General features: G+C 33.6%; 1 long non-coding RNA gene across 1 annotated transcript; it reads left to right on the plus strand.

Annotated features, from left to right (window-relative positions):
• Window positions 1-367: 367 nt before the first annotated feature.
• LOC113712996 (uncharacterized) lies at window positions 368-3345 on the plus strand. Its single transcript, XR_003453409.2, has 2 exons — window positions 368-972; window positions 2440-3345. It is a non-coding gene; the product is annotated as an uncharacterized lncRNA (long non-coding RNA).
• Window positions 3346-8036: the final 4691 nt, after the last annotated feature.

The following is an 8036-nucleotide window of genomic DNA, read 5'->3' on the forward strand; positions in this document are numbered from 1 at the left end:
TTAACCATCCTAGGTGAATTAATATCAAGTTAGTGGACCACATGTCATTATGTAAGTGGTTAGCTTTGTTTAACTGGTTAGTAATAGTAGTAGTAGTAATAGAATTGTAGCCGCAAGAGGACTAGAGAAGTCAGTAGCCGCGGGTTTCTTGAGAATAGATATAGCCCCTTTGGTTGCATGCTTTCTTGTGAGAAAAGTTGTGTAGCTGCAGTCCTTCGAGTAATAGAAGAAATTATTCCTTTGCCTCTTGTAGGAGATAAATCACAGTTTTATGTTTATTAGTAGTTTCCTAATTGTTTGGTAATAGCCTTTGTCTTTAGTTGGTAATTAGTAGTTTAAATCCGAATTATATTTAGGGTATGTTTGGTTTTCCATGGAATTGGGATTTAGAATTGGAATTGGAGCCCCAATTCTAAATCTTGTGTTTGGGTACTACCTTTCCGATAGAATTAGAATTGAATTGCAATTCTATATTGATCGAATTCCACGGTTCCAATTCTTTGACTAGACCAAAGAATTCCAATTCCAATTCTACGGCCAGACTCCCATTCGGATCAACGCGCGGACTTTAAATGGATAAAAACTCCAAAACGGGTCAACTATAAAGCTGGATTAAAAGAAAACAAAGCTGGCTTCTTTCTCTCTCTTCATGAGCGGATCGCCATACCTACCCTAATCTGCTCTAGCGTTCTTTGCCGACGCTGCCTCCTCCTTTTCCTAACACCTCTCCCGGAACCCCTCCAGGCCTTTCCTACTCCTTCTCTCCTCTGCAGCATCGAGTGGGTGAAATTTACAGATTGAGTTATATTTTGGTCTCCTTTCTTTCGTTTCCTACCTATCTTGAATTGTGCCTCCCACCTTTACCTTTGCCATTACTTCCATTGCTGTCACCATCGCGATCGCATCCTCTCATCCTCACTCTCCTTCCACTCCTTCAATTCTCAATTCTCGACAAATTCAGGATTTATGATGGTATATTCACATTTAAATTTCTGCCAATCAAAGATTGATTATTTTGGGTTGTTCCTCTGATAATGTTTGCCATTAATGTTATAAATTTACTACTATTTTTTTGCTTCTAATTCAACGTTGGGACGAGGATAGAAAAAAAAGTAGTACTCTGTTGCCCTGTTCTTTTTTATTTCATTTTAATTAGTTAGTGTGGTCCCTAGTTTTTAGATGGTTCTCTTTTTATTAGGAATAATTAAAAATGTTTGTGGTGATGAAGATGAAAGGTCGAATTTGTATATATCATCCTTTGAAAAGGTTTTGAAGGTTTTGAGATGCATTTTCTGGTAATAATAGCTACAACTTTCTGGCTATTTCAAGTATGCATTTTCTTATATAATTTTCTTTAATGTTTGTTACCAATTGCTGGTGAAGTAGTTGTGAAATATTTTATTAGATGCTGATGCGGGTTCATCTCCATGTGTTTTTGAAATTAGCATGAAAAATGGGAAAGGGGGTTTTTTTATTTTTCTATATTCTTTGCTTGTTGATCATTGCGGATCGGAAAAATTGAGGAATTTACTTGTTAGGGAAACTTTTTGTATTTTTAGTATGAAAATGAATAATATTTGTATATTGCAGGAGTGGAAAAAACAAACTAATAACAGAAAAGATCAAGAAAACTTGGTGGAATTGGACAGATTTTCAACTGAATGGAACTACTAAATTGCTAAGCTTGCTTAGCTCCTATTATTTATGATGGTCGAGTGAGATATTATGTTCTGCCATGTCTGCTGGTCTTGTTTTTGTTATTACGCTTTGATTGGTACAATGGAATTACACTTGCATTTTTTAGGAACATTGTCTTCTGATGACTACTAGTTGTAGTTGTGTAAGTAGCATGCCAGTCAATAGCCACTGTTTCTTCATACTTAAGACTGCTTAACTTTCTTATCACCAATGTGTTGCCATTCAGTAATGTGAAAATGTAACTTTAAATGAAGAATATGTGCACAATTTTACTACTGTAGGGGACAAATTTACCTTCCATTCTTGATTTTGGCTTGGAATGTTCACTTTCTTCATTTTACAGATTGTTGATGTTTATTTTCTGGATTTATAAGTTTTATTTTTCTTTTGCTAAGTTCTGAATTATGATGACCAGTTTATTTCTTTTATCAGTTATTAAGCTAGTAGATCAATTTAGCCTAAAAATAATAGTAATAAAGAAGCTAGCAAATCATTTGTTGGATACAGAAAAGAATGCCCGAGAAGTATGAGTCTTGTCTTCATTTGCATTCCATATTCAATTTGTCTAAACATGTGATTATCCCACAAAGTTATTTCTTCTTTTGCTGGCTAAGAATGTCCATTCTGCTTGTAAACATGTGATTGTTGACTTTTACATTTTTGCTGGACTGATCATGACCTATACTTTCTTTAGGTGGATTGTGAGGTAATTTGCTTTTATCATTTGAATCTTGCTTTCAGGTCTTTCAGTTTGCGACTTAAAGGTGCAAAACATGTTGTATATGGCTTGATGTTTGTTTGGTGTCGATAGACAACTAGACCCTTAAATATGGCAGCAAGTTGTGAGAATATATGATCTTGAGCATTCTTTGCAAAAGGTCGAAGAAGCTCTCTTGTAGGGACTGGAGCAACTTCACTTGTACAACCATGAACCATGTGATTAATATCAGATTATTTCACTGGATTTACATATGGGTTTATGCATGCATAATATCTGTTTATGCATGTGGATTTGTGTACGTTTGGCTGCACACCTTTCTACTGATAATTTTCTCTTTAAAAATCAATGAATTGCACAAGATGAGATATTTATGGTTTGTTGGTAACAAGTGATGCAGGTTTTTGTTCAAAACTGTTCTTGAAGTTTTGGGTCAAACGTATCTGCATCCGTAGTAGTTTGCAGGTGGCTGCTGAGCGTGTCCTTGTTCTGAATACTATGAGATCCAAGCTGCCTGTCGCAGTTACTACTACGGATGATGCCAAAGATTCTGTAAAGGAGGAAATTCGTTTGAGGTGAAAACTTTCTGAAAATTTTTGACCATGGGCTTATGTTTTGCTTATCTCTGAAGATTGCTGTTAGAGAAGAGAGTCCAGGACAAAGTGGCAGCGTGTCACCTTTCAATACTAGTGGAATGAAACATCCCAAAACTGGGTTTATACAGTTGAAGCATTTGATCAAGAGTTTTTGTTACATATGAAGGATTTATTTGTAACTGATTGTTTTCTTATCTTTTTCTTTCATGAAATATTGCTTCTTGATTTTGTAGTTATTGTCACATGAGTGAAAAATTGCTTCAAACTTTTCCTCTCTCATAGTTTTATCATGCCATTGGTACTTAATGGAGGAGTTTGAGTTTTAGTTGTGCATAGCTATTATGATGGATGAAATCTTTTTTGAATTTTGCATAAGTATTAGAAATAAGAAAGAATTTTGCTTTATTAAATATATATCAAAACACAGTTGAAAATACCACGGCTGAGATGGGGAAATATTTCTTCACAAAAAGGGATAATGGATCAAAACATGCTAAAGGAAATGCTCACCAAAGAAATTGATATGAGAGTGAGAAAAAATAAATTATTAAAGGCACAAATTGATTTTTTCTTTTAAATCTTTAGTAAAAATTAGCTAAATGTAAGAAAAAAAGAAATTATTATATAGAAAAAAAAAGAAAAATTTTATGTAAGCAATTTTCTTGAAAACAATTCTAATTCCTAATGAATTCTTCTCTCATGCAAACAAAGAATTTGGAATTCCAAATAAATTCCGTATCAATTCTATGCATTTTCCAAACGAAAGAATTGAAATGACTTGGAATTCCAATTCATAGAATTCCAATTCTATAGAATTTTGATTCTAATTCAATTCTAATTCTATAGAACCAAACGTACCCTTAGTTTTCTTTACCAACTCAGAACTTGTGTCTAGCTATTTAGGAAACTAGCTAGTCTATAAATACTACTGCTAGTAGTACTAATTGGTGTGTGTGCGCATCAGGAATTGGAAATTAAAGAATTAGAGAGTTTGCCTCCCGAAACTTTTGCCTTGCTTCGTTTCGTTCTTTCTTGAGCCGTTCCGATTGTTTATAAACATTCCACTGCTAACCTATTTCTTGAGTGTGTGATTCGTTTGTATTATTTATCCTGTGGATTACTTTCCTACACCTCTTAATCGATCTCCTGCACATTTTTCCTATGGATTTATGTTTGATTATTAATTTGGATCCGTCAGAGTGATACTAGAGTTGTAGTAGAAGTATTACAAACCCTAACCCCAACTCAAATATTGTTTGTTCTATTCAAAAACTCAAAAATTCAAAATAAAGGCAGAGTTCAATTTTTTACAGAAACAAATAATAACTTACCTAAAGGCATATGAGTTACATCGATATATGGGAACAACACTTGCTTAGGATGCTAGTGAAGGTGAAAAGATGAAGGATTGTGTGGCATTTTCGCAGATTCATCAAATAGTTGGTATGTCAACTTTTCAAAAAATTACTTCGACTGATCATATGACAAAATAGGTTTGGGATATACTGAAGAAGACATACAATGGAATCGACAAGGCCCAGGAAAATAATTTGATGATGTTGAAGAGTAAATGAACTTGCGATGATGGAAAAGTCGGAATCTATTCAATCTTATTTTTCACGTTTTTCATATTGACAGGTTGTCGGCCTGTGCAATAATAAAACCTGCTCAAATTAAAAGTAATTTCTGTAAATAGTGGTAAGTAGGGTCGAATCCACAGGGATTAGGTGTAATTGCTTCTTTTCAAATTCACAATAACCAGGGGAGTATTTTTGTGCAGAAGACGACAAACAAAGAAATTCAAATAAAATCTAAGAAACTACTAAAAATTAAATAACAATTTACGAAAATCAAATGAATGATAACTAATAATCTAGCCAAAGAATAACTTCAGCAATGGTTTACCTAATTGATCATCGATGCAAAGTCAATTCCAATTATTTGCTAATAAATAGATTATAACTGCCAAACAAGCGATGACAATCAACCCCTCCTTACTGTGTCGGTAATTAAGGTACGCCCGTTAACCATTGCTCTAATTGAGAAATAATCTTAGGTACACCCGTAAGATTTAATTTCCTAGTTGCCTTACGTATTAGAGGAGCCCTATTCTAACCAAATAACGTACTACCAGGGTTATTTTAGATTAGCCCGCGTATTCTCCTGGCACAAATCCAATCATGCCAGTTGTTACTATATCAAGGCAATTAAACAATTACGGACTTAATGTCCTAATTGACAATAGATTACTAAATTAACTAATTATCCGGATTCAAGACAATCAATTAATTAAATAATCATAAGTACTGCAACCAAGAAATATGCGAATACCAGTAAATAAAGGAAAAGATAAAATTAAATCGATTTCACAGTTTTAGGTGACCCAAAGCATCCGTTGTCCCTTGACTAGACAAGAGAAATTAGTTCATTCTTACTGAACAAAGCCGACACAAAATTGGCAAAAGAGCCGCGGCCATCAGGTGAAAGATGGGCAAATTAAATTTGGTCAAAGGGATAAAGAAAAGCAAAGGAACAGGAGATGATTTAATGTTTTCCTAATGTTCCTCGCATCCACGGAATGAAAAGGTAAGTACTAAGAAAGAACTAAACAACTAAGAAAAGTCAAAGGCTAAAACATCCAGCTAGTGCTCATCAATTGCCATTTCCATTTCGTATCTAATTAGTCTCTCTGTGCTGTGCGGCGGTTCTCTCCCGAGAGGAAGAAGAAGACTCCAGCCCTTCGTTCCTTTTCTTCTTTTATGCTGTCTTCCGTAAATTACCAAAAAGGGTCACGTTTTGATATTTCAAAAATACCCCCGGATGCCTGCTACTTGAATTCTTTCCTGATGACTGTCAAATTGACACTTATTATGGTATTTCCGTTCTACTCCCTGAAATAAATACAAATTACGAAAAGTGAGTAGAATCTAACAATTAATCCACATCGGGTCAGGTAATAGGAAAAATTAATAATAAAATAAATGATAAAATTGCAACCTATCACATATATTAAAAACAAGATGGCACGTAATCAGTATGAACTCCCTGTCAGAATATTTATTGAGAAAGTTCTCAAAACCCTAACTATGAAGTTTGATTATGTGATAGCTGTGATCCAGAAGACAAAAAATTTGGAGAATTTGAGTTTTAAAAATTTGCAGGGTCATAAATTCTACATGAATAAAAAATTAATGGGAAGTTAGATGATGTCCTGGAGAAGGATACAATAAAGAAGGCGTTACAGTCGCAATTGAATTTGAGAGGCAATAATGAAGCAAGGGAGCAATGTAAATCTAGTCAGAAGAATCCAAGCTGTAACAATAGAGGTAGCTATAATCATAGATGTGGTCGTGGCTTTAATAACAATGGAGGCAGGTACATCAAATCCTGAATATGGTACATATAATAATTTTAATTTTTTGAGATGATTCTAATAGAGGCAGATGTGGTAATTTGGGCAGAAAAATAATTTTAATCTGAATAATTGTTGCGAAAGGATTCAATGTTATAATCGTGAAAACTTTGGCCGTAGACAATTTGAATGATAGATCCGAAGAAAATGTAAACAAGAATTTTCAAACTAATGTTGCTTACGATCAGGTTCAGGATAATAATTAAAAGTTCAAAACTTTATTATTAACTTATAATGTTGTTGATGTGGTCGATAAAAATAAATGGTGTTTGGATACGGGTTGCAATAACCATATGTCGGGCAAGAAAGAATTATTTGCTGAGTTTGATGAATCTATTCATGGTGAGATTAAGTTTGAGAATAACATTATTTTACTAGTGTTTGGTAAGGGAAAAATCGCCATTAGTCTGAAAAATGGGTCTACTGATTTTATTTCTGATATTTTCTATGTTTGGACTGCATCATAATTTCTTTAACAAGGGTCAATTATGAAAAAAGAAATATGAAATTCGTATTAGGAATGGTACTTGTACTATTTTTAACAAAAATATTTGGTTGATTGTGAATATGTCAATGACTCCAAATTCCTTATTTTCACTAAATTTGAATATTGAAAATTTTTTCTACTTGAGAACCGTGATAGATGATAATAATTGGCTGTAGCATATGCAATTTGGTAATTTAAATTTTGACAATTTGAGATTTTTGACGAGTAAAAGAATAGTTGGTAAGTTGCCTAATATCAAAAATCCTGACAAAGTTTATGATATGTGTGTTTTGGGAAAATAACACAGGGATTCTTTTCAGACAGGCAAATTCTGGATAGTCAGAAGACCATTGAAAATTATTCATTCAAATCAGTGCATTGTCGAGGTGCCTTCCAATGATGGCTGCAAGCATTTTATTACTTTTATTGACGATTTTAGTAGAAAAATTTGAGTGTATTTTTTGAAACAAAAATTTGATACTTGTGATACTTTTAAAATTTTTAAGAATTTTGTTGAGAAGCATAGTCGTGCCAAATTAAAATTTTGAGAATAAATAGGGGTCAGGAATATTTGGTATGTGATGATTTTTTTTGAGAAAAATTGGATACAACATCAATTGATTGTCAGGTACACTCCAAAATAAAATGGAGTAGTGGAAAGAAAGAATAAACTAGTTATGGATATGGTGAGGTGTGTATTGTAGTTGAAAAATATGCTAAAGTCCTTTTGGGTGGTGGCTGTGGCTTGTGTTATGCATTTGTTGAACATGTGTCCCACTCAAAGTTTCTCGATAAAACCCTAAAGAAGTTTGAAGTGGTAGAAGACCGTTTGTTGGCCATCTCAGAGTATTTTATTGTATTCCCTACTCTCATGTTCCAAATCAGTTGAGAAAGAAACTTGATAATAAGGGAGAGAAGTGCGTATTTATTGGCTACAGTGAAGTTTTTTGAGTTTATAAATTGTACAATCTTGTGATAGAGAAAGTGATAATGCATAGAGATGTAATTTTTTATGAAAGAGGTGTTTGGAACTAGTCTACTAGGGATCCTAAGACAACAGAATTGACTTTAAATTATCAGGAAGATGAGGCTAATCATGATGTTTAACCATCACCAATTGCTCAA

Source organism: Coffea arabica, chromosome 8c (assembly GCF_036785885.1).
Source record: "Coffea arabica cultivar ET-39 chromosome 8c, Coffea Arabica ET-39 HiFi, whole genome shotgun sequence".
NCBI classification, from domain to species: Eukaryota; Viridiplantae; Streptophyta; class Magnoliopsida; order Gentianales; family Rubiaceae; genus Coffea; species Coffea arabica.